The sequence below is a fragment of the Lolium rigidum genome, chromosome 1 (assembly GCF_022539505.1).
Source record: "Lolium rigidum isolate FL_2022 chromosome 1, APGP_CSIRO_Lrig_0.1, whole genome shotgun sequence".
NCBI classification, from domain to species: Eukaryota; Viridiplantae; Streptophyta; class Magnoliopsida; order Poales; family Poaceae; genus Lolium; species Lolium rigidum.
Genome location: NC_061508.1, coordinates 200,782,443 through 200,798,382, shown reverse-complemented (window position 1 = coordinate 200,798,382; position 15,940 = coordinate 200,782,443). Strand labels below are relative to the sequence as shown.

Below are 15,940 nucleotides of genomic sequence, written 5' to 3'. Positions count from 1 at the left end.
TGCTGCTGGCGGGGCAACATACCTGGCGATTCAACCAAATCCAAGGCTGCAGCAAGCGATGCAAGGGGCGGCGACCAGGTGCGACCAAGGCAGAGCAGCAACCAGCAGCAATTCCAGCGACGGCGGCAGAGGAAGTCCCAAACCCTTGGCGGCGCGGCCTGGATGGTGCGTGCGATAGTTCCGTCCAGAAAGACCTGAGCTTTTTATTCTCCCTCTCCTTCTCTTATTCTTATCCGGACTTGAATGTGTTTTTTTCTTACATCCAAAATATATCCAATGGCTAGAATTACACGACCACCGATCCAAAATAAACCCCCTTTAGGTCAGCACTCTCCCAGATTATATTAAAAAAATGCTCTTAAAATCCGGATTATTACATTCTTCCCCACTTCAATTGAATTCGCCCTCGAATTCTTAACTATTTCTACCTAGATAGCTTACTGACTAAAGTCAATCCTTTTTGTCAAGTATCCCTCATCCAGTCCACTATGTTTATGACGAGCCTTACTTCTTATAAACCATCAACTAAAACTTCACACACTCTTCCAATGGCCCAAAGTGATTCCGAAGAGAAAAAAAACGCATGTTGAAAAAAAAGAATCACGACTCACTGCCCAAACCTTGTTGTTTACATGACCACTTATCAACCTTCCTCAACCACATTTTTTTAATAGGCATTATAACCTATATAAAGTTCAATCAATTTACCACACTCTAGATTGATTTGGGTACTGTTCACTGCCTATTTATCCACTCTTTCAACCAATCAGGCAACGACACATCATTACAGTGGCACTGTTCATGGGGTATTTATCCATTGCTTCATCCAACAGAGGCAACCGGCAACCGGCTACCGGCAGAGACATTCTTTCTGTTCCAATCGAAGTGTGGTTCTCCTCAGCGGTGGTCAAAGCGGTGCGGGCCCACCATCGATTGGTTGAGAAACAACCACGAGACAAAAAAAAAAGAACCAAAGCTCTATTCCTCCTCTCTTTCTCCCTGGCCAGGCGCGGGCGGCGTGCATCCCGCGCTGCAGAGGCGGCGGCGGGCGCGTGGCCGGGCTACGGGCGGGCGGTTGGAGCGGCATCGGCTGAGCGCGTGGCCACGCGTGCCAGGGGCGGCGGCGGGTGCACGGTCTAGAGGGCGTCGAGCAAGCGGCGCGGTCTGGCACGGGGGATTGGGCGGCGAGCGGGTGGCGTGGCAAGGCGCGACGGCGCTTGGGGTACACGGCGGTGGGTTTGAGGCGCGGCACGCAAGGCAGGGGCGGCGGCGGCCAGACGCGGCGGCGACACCATGGCGCGAGCCGGAGTGGGGCGCCGGTGCTGGAGGCGTAGCAAGGCGGACCAGCCGGACGCGGAGTCGGCGCAGCGGCGCGGCGAGAGCAGCCGGCAAGGGAGTATGGCGGTACGGCGGCGATCCGGCAAGGCGCGAAGGACGCGGGTGAGTGGACGCGAGCCGGAGGGGAGCGGCGCGGGATTCAGAGGCGCGGGCGGACCGGCAGGCCGCGTCGGAGCCTTTTCCCTTCCAAGGGTCGGTGCCCTCCTCTCTCCTGGCTGGTGAGTTCTTGGCTGTTCAAATCCTTTATCGCGAGCGTCTTCGTTGCCAGTGCTTGGCGCGTCGCCGGTTACCGCTGTGGCTGAGACGGCCGCGACCAGGCATGCACCGATTGCTGCCACGGTGCCTGTCCTCCTGCGGAACGCCGTCGGCCCCTTCGACGAAGCAGCCGGGCGGTGCTTGCGCCGCCGGACGCCAACAGGATAGCCTGGGTGGCCGCGTCAGACCTCGTGGTCATGGAGGTGGATTTGGTGAGTTCCGTTCAGTTTCCTCTCCGTTCGGTATGTGTGTATGTGTGTGGCTGATTCCTCCATGGAGATTCGACCTGAGCAGCCTGCTGTTCAGCTCACGTCAACAACGACTGCCTGATATTGTCGGTTCTCTGTGTTGTTTCAGTTATCTGAGGTGTCTGCTGAATTCTGGATGAACTGCCACCACAACAGAAGGTATACTACATGATCGATTGTATCTTAAGTACATAGTTCTCCTTGCTTGGAATGATTCTTACTCACAAATGGTTGTTTAAGGAGATCAGCTTCATATTCCTTATAATTGTTAAATTATTTGACAATTCTCGGTTACTACATTTCCAAATTAACCTAGGTTGAGATTATGACGTATGTATATTTGTTCTCATTAACTCATGAGATACATTCAAAGTCATGATTTTTCGCTTTTGGCAAAAAATCTTCTTTTTATAAGGGATTCAATCTTGCATGTGCCTTTTTATAGACTTCTACTTGGCCCCTTGGTTATACATCTATATATACACCAGAATTCATCTCAAACATATGGTCAAATGAATTTGATGTTTTGGCTTGACAGGTAAATGCTGCTTGTGGCCAGTAGTCTGTGCTGTGCCTCCCATCACGCTTCCAGGCTGTTTTGAGCGCCTGTGTCACCGCGGCTAGCTACGCCCGCACCATCGCATTATTTTCCGTGCGTGTGTCGCTCTTCCTGCTCAACCCAGGGTGCTCCCACCCTCCAGCGTGGTAGAGGCTGTTGTTGTGTACATCTTTTCGTTGACATAGACATCCAGCATTCCATGAATTTGTACTAACTTTTTGCCCTTTGTTTCACATATTTGCATTTGATGGTTTCCTGCAAATGACGGAATGTTGCTGTGGAGAAATGTTGCGAGTGTTTCAGATATTTGCATCTAATGGTTTCCTTCAAATGACAGAATGTTGCCATAGAGACATATCACGAAGGCATTGCAGGTAAATGATGGTTCAGCCTTACCCATTTCTTGCACAATTTCAGTGGAAAAATTGATTAGCATTCCGTAGATTTATGACTGCAAAATGAGATTGCTATTGATGTACACATGTGTACATGAGTATTAACTAGCACTACATTCAAAAAATTATAAACATGACAATGCAACAGTAAGAAAAACGAGGGATGCCACCATAGATATTGAGCAGAGAACCATTGTTTAGCTGATTACCCATACGTACTGATATATTGCCCTTCGCACGCTTTGCATGTTCATATTCAGAGGAGGCGAATGCAATAGTATTTATGTTATTTTCGGAATATTGGCTTCAAACTGTGTGCATGCAACCAGGTAGAAGGATGAAATCAACAGATCAATGTCCAAGCTTTGATTTGGTCTCAGAAAAACCATGGTCATTATCAGGGTCAAGTTATTTGCGCCTTCCAAAAGATTATCATTGGAATCAGGTCAACTTTCTCATATATTCCTTTACAAGTATACTGTATTAAACAGTAGCTTGGTCCAGCATAGTTTTTTTTGGCCATAATCAATACTGCACTGTGTGATACGGAGTCCATTCTTAAGATTTATGTAGTGTTCCAAAGAACTGCTTTGTATGGTACATTGGTAGAAAATCCCTCACGGGAAAACACACACGATACATTGACTTCTTTTCTCCCCCTACTGTTACAAAAATCTTTGTGTTTTGACGTACTTCAGAAAATCGATCATCCATGCTCCCATGATAAAGTTGTAGACAGTTACGCTCTCACTCTGTCTCTCTCGGATGACCATGCCTGCATCTTGACCTGTAAGATAAGTAAGTAGCGCCGATGTTTCTAAATGATTAGCATTGTTTGGGGACGGTAATAAATAGGATCTATTGATTTGGCTGACCATGAGAAAGACAACCGCTTGCCACTTATTTCCTGGCTTTTTCAGTTCTCAAAAGATGAACGTTCCCTTAAGTAATTAATGCACTGAAGCTTTGACTGTATTTGTATTGAGAAGTTCTTTGAAGTAGTAGTTTATGCATAGCAGGGAGAGTAGAGACTCTTAGCTGCTGCAAATAAGCAATTAACGCTTACAATCCATAATGTCCTGTCTAAAGTAATATGTTCTATTCTACGGAGTACAAATGAGAAGCTAAATATGAAGAGAAAAATAATTAATTGAGGGAGATTTGACATAGTTGGTGAAGGACAGTGAAGATGTAACTATACTGATAGAGGATAGTTGGTGAAGGACAGTGAAGATGTAACTATACTGATAGAGGATACGAAATGGCTAGATTGTAGAATGACAAAGAAAACAGTTAGCTTGATGAAAGATAATGAAGAAATAACTGGGATGATAAGCATCATGCTACTCTTGAAGAAAATATGTAATTACTCAGTGAGGTTGGGGATGCTAAAACCTGGATATGAATCAACATTATTATGTAATCACTAATTACTCAATGAGGTTCAGGTGCTAAATATCAGTCTATTGTCGAATATGAGTTTCTTTGTAAAGAGATTTTTTTATGTCACCTACTTTGCTTGAATAAATAATTTGATCAACCAAATATCACAAAATTTGCTGGGTGTTTGGTTGATCAGCTATGCCCCTTCTTCTTTTCCACAGACTGATAGAGAGGTTCCCATCATTTGTGGCAGTGTTTCCCATCTTTTGTGATGTTACCATACAAAGGGAAATCTCATGGGCTTCCAGGTTCCAGCAAATGCTCTTAGACTTCAATCCTTTTTTTATTGAAGACCATTCAGTGGTACTGTGTTGTTGCTTTATTACCTAAGATTTTTCTTTTGTTTCTTCACAACTATGCAGCTCTTCTTATTCTGATCAAAGATGAAGGTACGTTGAAGCCATCTCAAAAAGGATAGTACAGTGTACAGAGCCTCCGATTTATGTTGTATAATCACTACTCTTTAAGAAATACTCCCATATGTTACGAAATTGAAAATGCTGCTATTCATTTCTTTTCATTTAATCAAAATTCTATTCTAAGATTTGTCAATACTTTGTCTCTCAAAACAGGTCGTGTTGTAGATCATGTTTCTTTTTGCACGGGTGTTGTCCAGGATGTTTCACTCACAAATAATACTACATCGATTCCCCTACAGAGAAAGTACAAGAAATTGAATAAAGTTTACTGTCACTTTAAGATTTATATTTCTGAACCTGTGCCTTGCCTGCCATAGCTGTGACAACATATCCTTATGACTTTGTTTAGGATGCTTGATTTTCTTCCCAACTGCCCACTCTGCTCAGAAGTGTATGTGCCGTTCTATACTGAAGCATGCTGCCACATTCAGCTTATTCAACATAATTTGCTTACCACATTCAGTCTTAGAGTACTGTATGGAGTATCCATGTCAGGATGGGCTCTAATCGGGAGGGTCATCTGTATGCTTCAGTACGGACTTCGAAAACAGAAATCTATGTACGCCTGAATATACTCAGTTTGGATCTTTGAAACCCGACTTTTAATTTCTAGATCGAAATTACATAAATATTTTTCTTAACACATTCAAAAATTGTTGTTGTGCAATATTTTAGAAATATTGCATGGAAAGCACACAATATTTTAGAAATAATTGCAACATTTAGAACATATGGTCAACCTTAAATGACTAACACAGTTTTTTTCTAGGGTTCACTCTCTATTGAAAGCATCAAGTTACCTGTCCCTTTTTGCATTGGAGTTTTTGGTGCCTAAAGAGTTCAGATGACTGAAACTGAGGTGAAAGTATTGTTAGTACTGGATAAAGGGTGTTCTGACTTTGTACTGATGTGGTTAGGTTTGTATGTGTTATTTAACATCTTCATATCCACTGGTTCAGGCAAAACATGAGTTGATCGTTCAAGATTAATTGCAGGACCAAAATGATGCTCAAGCAGCTACATTCAGATGTCTGCATATGATGTTTACAAATGTCCGGTGCTCAGGCTACCTACAAGAGTAAACACTATTTAGATGGTAGTGTAGTTATATTACATATATGTTTCATCAGTAGTTGGTTTCATGTTGAGTCAGAGAAAAATGGGCATGTAGATCCAGAAGTAATCACTTTTACTACAAACAAAAGGCCATGGGTTTGATATGTGCTAGCACTGAAATGATATTCAGCTCATTTAGACATATGTTTGCCTTACTATGGTGAGGCCCTGGACATGTTGTCAGGATCATGGAAACTATAGCACACCTTATCAGTGTGTATGTTGTATTTCTGGTTGATGACCATCATCGATTTTCGCACCAATTAAGAGTTGAGTGGGTTAATTTTATTTTTCGGATAGCATTGTTGTTATAGAAATAAAAGAGTAAAGACTACTACAGAAGTGAGGAAATTTTGTGCTTACATCCTAGATATTAGCATTATTAGGGGTGCATAGTTCTCGAATCAGTTCCAGCAAGCACAATCACGAAGTAATTTGCTATGTCTTACTTTAGATACATCACTACTGAATTGTTAAGCCACGGGTAGCAGATCTAAGGTAAAACCCTGTCGCGGCAGCGAATAGACAAAAGACTCTGCCACGACATAGGACCTCCGAATAAATTCCTCATCTATCCAAAATTAGTTGGGCCGACTATTTGTAGACTTATGGGCTTGACTGACTATAGCAAAAAAAAAAAATCTTATCTACCTATTCTCCTAGCGATTAAAATTTTACACCCTTTACATGTCACGGGCGCGGCGTGTCGCCGCGCCATCGCATCCTAGTTTGATCAAAGGCCATGGATAACCATGCTAACTATGGATAACTCTCATGTAGGGCCACTATGAAATGTCTGGTATGGTATCCAGAAAACATCGGATTGGTTTATCCTCACCGCATATCCTACGCTTGGCAGCGGTTGCCTCTTCTAAATGTAGAACGTCCTACCATCATATGGTCCAGGCTGAATATCGTCTGCTCTCAACTACCTAAGGGTAGTGGTCACACATGGATTCATCACTTCAACATACCAAAAGCGAATAATAAGAGTAGTCGGTATGGGGGCCAGTCCAACACGCACTCGAACTATTAGCTTTGTACATCGATTGGCGAATCCCGTAACCTAACGCTCGGGCATCCTCACATGCATAAAGAGAAGATTTCAGGAACCAACTGAGGCTCGAGGCTGATCCCATTTATCCCTTATATGCAAAACCTACAAAAGCTACACTACGTATCCTTCAAAAACTCACACGGTTCTGTATGATCCTACAGAACACCTTTATCAAACCAAAATAGAGAGCCGAACAAGAAATTACATTGTAGAGAAAATAAGGAAAGGGCAATCTTCTTACCTAGGACGGAAGAAATAGAAAAGGCACTTAGAAAATATGGTGGGGGACATTAGAAGTACAATCTTGAAAAGGTTCCACCGACATCGAGCAAGAAACAAATTGGAAGATGGTTGCCACATCAGAGAAGTGGATGGGGTGGACTAGAAGGAATATGTGAAGTGGGATAGCAAAGCTATGCAAAATTGGAGGCTACAGACATGGATAGGGGAAAAAACTTATCATACTGATTTGATCTCACATTAGTATTGGTTAAAAAACTTATCATACTGATTTGATCTCACATTAGTATTGGTTAAAAAACTTATCATACTGATTTGATCTCACTCTGCCGTCTCCCTACGTTTCTCTGGTCATTGCACTCTCACCTTTACCTAACCCCGCCCTCTTCCATGCGTGCAAACCGCGTGGTGGTCGTTGTCGTCGGGGTTCTGCGCGTACCAAGCGGCGGTGGCTTCGACCTTGCTGTTGACCTGGAGCCAAGATGGCATGTCCGTGGTGCCTAGGAGAGAAACTTCGAGCCCCTCTTCCTTCCCAGAATCATGGCAACGTCTCCAAGCCCCTCGGAGCTCACACGGAGGTCCAATGCGCTTCGGCGTCTGCCCGTAGCGGAGCGCGTGCCGAACATCACTGCTGGGCGGGTCAGAGTTGATGAAGGAGAATTTATGCGCAATGTTGAGTGGAACCCCAAGAGGAAGGTATGATGAGCACAGCAGGAAGTTTTCCCTCAGTAAGAAACCAAGGTTTATCGACCAGTAGGAGAAAAACGTTCTCTCCGAGGTGTTGCGAACCAACTCGTGACAGGGCGCATTGCCGGCGTCAGCAGCAACGTGGAGACCTGCCCACAAACAACCAAGTACTTTGCTCCCAACTTTCAGCGAGGTTGCCAAGCTCACTGGTTTTGCTGAAAACGAAGGATTAAACGAACCGTGTGGAAGAAGAATTGTTTGCAGAGAACAGAACAGAAAAATGCTATAGAAGATTGCAATTAAAAGAAGAAGGACCGGGGTCCACAGTTCACTAGAGGCGCCTCCCCAATAAATAAATATGCTGGGTAAACAAATTATAGATGGGCAATTGACAAACAGAAATTCTACGCTAATGGTTGGTGCAGAATACATGCTATGAAAGTATGCGGGCATTACAACAATATACATAGACTGTAATCTAACTACATCTATGACTAATAATCCACCTTCAGGATTGCATCCGCGACACCCTCCAGTATTAAGTTGCAAGCAACGAACTATCGCTTTAAGAAATGTGTGTAAAGTAAACAATGAAACTACCCTTGAATAGAACACCACTGTTATCTCCCTAGTAGCAACAGAACATCTACAACCGTAGAGAACAAGGTCACTTCCCATGGTTAAATAGAGACATGAACCCACTATCGAGCATAAATACTCCCTCTTGGAGTCGCTAGCATCTACTTGGCCAGAGCATCTACTAGAAACAGAGAGCATGCAAGATCATAATAACATAATACATAATCTCAACCGAAGCAATCTCTCTATAAATCGGATCCACATCAAACCAACATGTAGAAATTACAAATAGTTGATCTTGATCATGTTAGGCAGCTCACAAGATCTATACATGAAGCACAACAAGGAGAGGACAACCATCTAGCTACTGCTATGGACCCATGGTCCCGTGGAGAACTACTCACGCATCACCTCGGATGAAGACATGGAGATGTAGAGGCCTCTGGCGGTGATTTCCCTCTCCGGCAGGGTGCCGGGACATAACCCTCCCGAACTAGGGTTTCGGTTGACGGTGGCGTCTGAACTTTTCGTGGATGGAGGCTCTCGTCCCTGGGGTTTTCCCGATACGAGGAATAAATAGGCGGAAGGGCGGAGCAAACGAGGCGACGAGGCGCCAGTACATGGGCCAGGCGCGGCCAAGGGTGGGGCCGCGCCTGCCCTATGTACTGCCACGTGGCAGCTCTCCTGCGCGTGTCCTTCTGGCTCCGTCTTCGTCCCGAAAAAATAAGACTCTGGGCTTTTGTTTCGTCCAATTCCGAGAAACTTTCATGTACACATTTTCTGAAACACAAAAACAGCAGAAAACAGGAACTGGCACTGCGGCACTGCGTTAATAGGTTAGTCCCAGAAAATACTAAAAAGTGTGGAGAAGTGCACATAAAACATATAAGAATTGTAACAAAACAAGCATGGAGCATCAAAAATTATAGATACGTTTGGGACGTATCAACATCCCCAAGTTTAACTCATGCTCGTCCTCAAGTAGGTAAGTGATAACAAACTAATAATTTTTGAGGTGACATGTTGTCACACTGCTTTGATCAATCTAAGTGTAAAAGCAAACATAGCTGGAATCATAGAATCCTAACATAAGCATGATAGATATAATCAAACAATGAAACTTAATAACCATGCTAAAACATGAATAGTAATCAAACAAAAGAAAATGTATAACGTGCATGGAAAGCAAAGTGATTGTCAAGAGCATAGCATAGATACATAATAAAGTGGTACTCAGCTTGTCCCATAGGTGGAAGCAAAACATAAATGCTTGGACACCTTTAAAAGATTATAAGGATGACTAGAAACAAAAAGTTTGAACAAGCAATACCATAATTATGAATCAATCAATAAAATCTTGGGACCGTGCACATAAAACTAAGAATGACAACTATGCTCTCATAAGTGGTGCATAAACTCGAAGGTGGAGACTCAACATAAAAGTAAAATAAGGTCTCTCTTTGAGAGGCAAGTAAGATCACTCATGTGCTAGAGATTTTTATTGAAACAACAAGAGTATAAAATGCACTTTTGAGAGGTGAATGATGTCAACGGTAAGTACAAAGCATATGGGTTGTGCAAAAGTGCTACTCCTAAGTCGCAAGCCTCATGCATAATTGCTACTAGTGCTCACACCTCGTCCTACTCACCTCGGATCACCATTAGCTCTCATCACATACAAGTTGTGTTAACCGATTATCACAAAGGGGTACCCCCGTGCCTCCTGTACAAAGGTCCTAGGAGATGCATTGCTTTTTATTTCTCATTTTTAAAGCATCTTCAACTTGGGACATCCATATCGAGACGACACGAGCAACAGATAAATGGACTCCTCTTTTTTTTAGTGCTAGAAGCTTTATCATAAGAGATTGATGATTTGTCCAACTGAAACTTCCACCATGATACATGGCTTCGGTTAGCGGCCCAATGTTCTTCTCTAACAAAAATGTATACTCAAACCATTTTGCATGGATAATCTCCTTCATTTCAGACAAGATGAACATGCATAGCAACCCACATGATATTCAGCGGGAAAGCACGCTGAGGTGTCCCCAGTATTTCAATGGTTATCACACAACAAGCAACTTAAAAGATCTACGGTTACACAAGGAACACACGCTAGGCACAGTAGTCATTTTTGACTACTTTCCCATGAGCAACAAAAATATAATACTTTGAAATTTAAAGGTAGCACATGAGCAAACTACTATGAAATGGCAATGAAATACCACATATAGGTAGATATGGTGAACACTTTGGTATATTTGGTTTTTGGTGGTTGGATGCATGAATAAAATACTCATACAAATGGAGGCTAGAAAAAGACCGGGTGCGACCAACTAAGAGAGCATAATGGCCATAATCATGCACAACGGCAAAATATATTAATCAAAGCATAAAGTGATACACAAGTTGCAAACTAAATGATCATAGAGGCAAGAATTGACTGGAATGTAGTCATAACATGTTGCAAAATATGTGCCAAGTCGACCCAAATAAAAACATTCGCATGAGAATATATACCACAATATTATGCTTTTCTATTGTATGCTAAAAACAATGCTTGAAACCTTCAATGTCACACTAAACACTATCAGTATTTGAGACTAATCATAATGAAAACATAATTAACAAGCTCATCATGAGAATAACATCTAGCAAGATATGCAAAAATAACTATGCCACAGTCTAAAAATGCTTCCATTTGCATCACATACACATAAAACTTTTTTTCATGCTTCCAACGCCAAACAAATGAAACCAAATAAATCTCATATATGAAAAACAAGTAAATTTTAGAGAGCTATTGAAATTCAAATAAATGTAAAAGTGGAGCGTGTCTCTCTCCAACGCAAAATGCATAACAGTGGAGCGTGTCTCACTCCAAAATAAACATGCAAAACTACGGAGCGTGTCTCACTCCAAAGTAAATATGCAAAGCGGTGGAGCGTGCCTCACTCCAAAGTAAACATGAATGATGGGATCCAACTTTATTGAAAGTAAACACACAGCAAAAAGTAAATACGCTCCAAGGATAACACATATCGCGTGAAGGAATAAAAATATAGCGTGTTGAAAAATGACATGGTGCTTTTTGTTGATGAAGAGGGGATGCCTTGGGCATCCCCAAGCTTTGACGCTTTTAATTCTTGGATATTTCTTGGGGATCCAGGGGAAATCCCCAAGCTTGTGCTCTTTTCCATGCTTCATCTTATTGCATCATTCTTCTCTCCCTACACTTGAAAACTTCCTTCACACAAAACTCAGCACAATTGATTAGCAACATTAGTGCAAATAAAAATATATCAAACCAGCAAGGCTTCAGTAATGGCACACATCAAACACTCATTTTAACATATGCTACTGTAGCTACTTCTTCAAAAAGCTCTTTTTCACAAAAGAACTCAAAAAGACGAAGCATAAGACGCAAATGCAAAACATGGCAGAAATCTGTCAAAACAGACCAACAGGTAGAGATCGAAATTAAAGAAATAGTTCTGTTGCTCAAATAGAAAAATGCTAAACTAACGAAAGTTAGCTAACATACTGGGGCATAAGCAAAAAAAATTCAGCTCAAAATAACGTTCTGGCGATTTTTAAGAATTTTTTTGTGACCAGCACAAAATCTGTTTCAGAATTGCAAATACCCCAAACATTGCTTTCTTTCTATTAGAGGCTACCCTTGGCATAAAAACGAAATAAAAATGATAAGGAGAGGTTATTACAGTAGCAATAACTTTCAAGACTCAACAAAGCAAAAATAACAGAAATAAAACATGGGTTGTCTCCCATAAGCGCTTTTCTTTAACGCCTTTGAGCTAGGCGCAGAAAGGGTGCAAATCAAGTATTATCAAGAGGTAAAGCATCAAGATCAATTACTTCTTCCAAAACACCATTTGTATCATCAAGTACCTTAGACACTGATGTCTACGGGTCTTCTATTCTTGTAGACAGTGTTGGGCCTCCAAGAGCAGAGGTTTGTAGAACAGCAGCAAGTTTCCCTTAAGTGGATCACCCAAGGTTTATCGAACTCAGGGAGGAAGAGGTCAAAGATATCCCTCTCATGCAACCCCTGCAACCACAAAGCAAGAAGTCTCTTGTGTCCCCAACACACCTAATAGGTGCACTAGTTCGGCGAAGAGATAGTGAAATACAGGTGGTATAAATAAGTATAAGCGAGTGGCAACGGCACCGAAAAAGTGCTTTGCCCGGGACGAGTAAACAAGCAGTAGTAACGCAGCAGTAGTAACGCAGTAAAACAATAAACAAGCAGCGATAGCGATATTTAGGAACAAGGCCTAGGGATTACACTTTCACTAGTGGACACTCTCAACATTGATCACATAACGGAATAGATAAATGCATACTCTACACTCTCTTGTTGGATGATGAACACATTGCGTAGGATTACACGAACCCTCAATGCCGGAGTTAACAAGCTCCACAATTCAATGTTCATATTTAAATAACCTTAGAGTGCATGAAAGATCAACACGACTAAACCAAGTACTAACATAGCATGCACACTCGTCACCTTCACACCATGTAGGAGGAATAGATCACATCAATACCATCATAGCAATAGTTAACTTCATAATCTACAAGAGATCATAATCATAGCCTACGCCAAGTACTAACACGGATGCACACACTATCACCATTACACCGTGCAGGAGGAATAAAACTACTTTAATAACATCACTAGAGTAGCACATAGATAAATTGTGATACAAAACACATTGCAATCATAAAGAGATATAAATAAGCACTTCACTACGCCATTCATAACGGTGAATAAGTATTACGTGAAATATAGCCTAAGAGACCCACACGGTGCACACATTGTCACCTTTACACACGTGGGACAAGGAGTCTCCGGAGATCACATAAGTAAAACCCACTTGACTAGCATAATGACATCTAGATTACAAGCATCATCATATGAATCTCAATCATGTAAGGCAGCTCATGAGATTATTGTATTGAAGCACATAGGAGAGAGATTAACCACATAGCTACCGGTACAGCCCCGAGCCTCGATGGAGAACTACTCCCTCCTCATGGGAGACAGCAGCGTTGATGAAGATGGCGGTGGTGTTGATGGAGGAGCCTTCCGGGGCACTTCCCCGTCCCGGCGGCGTGCCGGAACAGAGACTCCTGTCCCCCAGATCTTGGCTTCGCGATGGCGGCGGCTCTGGAAGGTTTCTCGTACCGTGGCTTTTCCGTATCGAGGTTTTAGGTCTGGGACCTTTATATAGGCGAAGAGGCGGCGTCAGAAGGTCAACGGGGCGACGACACCATAGGGGGGCGCGGGCCACCCTCAGGTCGCGCCACCCTGTCGTCTGGGCCCACAAGGCCCTCCTCTGGCGGCTCTCGGGTGTTCTGTATGCTTCCGGGCAAAATAGGAACCTGGGCGTTGATTTCGTCCAATTCCGAGAATATTTCTTTACTAGGATTTCTGAAACCAAAAACAGCAGAAAACAGGAACTGGCACTTCGGCATCTTGTTAACAGGTTAGTTCCAGAAAATGCACGAATAAGACATAAAGTGTGCATAAAACATGTAGATATCATCAATAATGTGGCATGGAACATAAGAAATTATCGATACGTCGGAGACGTATCAGCATCCCCAAGCTTAGTTCATGCTCGTCCCGAGCAGGTAAACGATAACAAAGATAATTTCTGAGTGACATGCCATCATAACCTTGATCATACTATTGTAAGCATATGTAATGAATGCAGCGATCAAAACAATGGTAATGACATGAGTAAACAAATGAATCATAAAGCAAAGACTTTTCATGAATAGCACTTAAAGACAAGTATCAATAAGTCTTGCATAAGAGTTAACTCATAAAGCAATAAATCAAAGTAAAGGTATTGAAGCAACACAAAAGGAAGATTAAGTTTCAGCGGTTGCTTTCAACTTGTAACATGTATATCTCATGGATAATTGTCAACATAGAGTAATATAATAAGTGCAATATGCAAGTATGTAGGAATCAATGCACAGTTCACACAAGTGTTTGCTTCTCGAGGTGGAGAGAAATAGGTGAACTGACTCAACATAAAAGTAAAAAGAATGGTCCTTCAAAGAGGAAAGCATCGATTGCTATATTTGTGCTAGAGCTTTTATTTTGAAAACATGAAACAATTTTGTCAACGGTAGTAATAAAGCATATGAGTTATGTAAATTATATCTTACAAGTTGCAAGCCTCATGCATAGTATACTAATAGTGCCCGCACCTTGTCCTAATTAGCTTGGACTACCGGATCATCGCAATACACATGTTTTAACCAAGTGTCACAATGGGGTACCTCCATGCCGCTCGTACAAAGGTCTAAGGAGAAAGCTCGCATTTTGGATTTCTCGCTTTTGATTATTCTCAACTTAGACATCCATACCGGGACAACATGGACAACAGATAATGGACTCCTCTTAAATGCATAAGCATGTGGCAACAATTATTATTCTCATATGAGATTGAGGATATATGTCCAAAACTGAAACTTCCACCATGAATCATGGCTTTAGTTAGCGGCCCAATGTTCTTCTCTAACAATATGCATGCTCCAACCATTAAAGTGGTAGATCTCTCTTACTTCAGACAAGACGGACATGCATAGCAACTCACATGATATTCAACAAAGAATAGTTGATGGTGTCCCCAGAAAACATGGTTATCGCACAACAAGCAACTTAATAAGAGATAAAGTGCATAAGTACATATTCAATACCACAATAGTTTTTAAGCTATTTGTCCCATGAGCTATATATTGCAAAGGTGAATGATGGAATTTTAAAGGTAGCACTCAAGCAATTTACTTTGGAATGGCGGATAAATACCATGTAGTAGGTAGGTATGGTGGACACAAATGGCATAATGGTTGGCTCAAGGATTTTGGATGCATGAGAAGTATTCCCTCTCGATACAAGGTTTAGGCTAGCAAGGTTATTTGAAACAAACACAAGGATGAACGGTGCAGCAAAACTCACATAAAAGACATATTGTAAACATTATAAGACTCTACACCGTCTTCCTTGTTGTTCAAAACTCAATACTAGAAATTATCTAGACCTTAGAGAGACCAATTATGCAAACCAAATTTTAGCAAGCTCTATGTATTTCTTCATTAATGGGTACAAAGTATATGATGCAAGAGCTTATACATGAGCACAACAATTGCCAAGTATCAAATTATCCAAGACATTTTAGAATTACTACATGTAGCATTTTCCAATTCCAACCATATAATAATTTAACGAAGAAGAAACTTCGCCATGAATACTATGAGTAAAGCCTAAGGACATACTTGTCCATATGCTACAGCGGAGAGTGTCTCTCTCCCATACAGTGAATTCTAGGATCCATTTTATTCAAGCAAAACAAAAAACAAAAACAAACCGACGCTCCAAGCAAAGCACATAAGATGTGACGGAATAAAAATATAGTTTCAGGGGAGGAACCTGATAATGTTGTCGATGAAGAAGGGGATGCCTTGGGCATCCCCAAACTTAGACGCTTGAGTCTTCTTGAAATATGCAGGGGTGAACCACCGGGGAATCCCCAAGCTTAGAGCTTTCACTCTTCTCTAAAGAA

General features: G+C 42.0%; 1 long non-coding RNA gene across 1 annotated transcript; it reads left to right on the top strand.

Moving 5' to 3' along the window:
- The first annotated feature begins 2,642 nt into the window (after nucleotides 1-2,642).
- Nucleotides 2,643-4,530, top strand: LOC124682975. The gene is made up of 3 exons (XR_006996515.1): nucleotides 2,643-2,774; nucleotides 3,125-3,240; nucleotides 4,400-4,530. It is a non-coding gene; the product is annotated as an uncharacterized LOC124682975 (long non-coding RNA).
- Nucleotides 4,531-15,940: the final 11,410 nt, after the last annotated feature.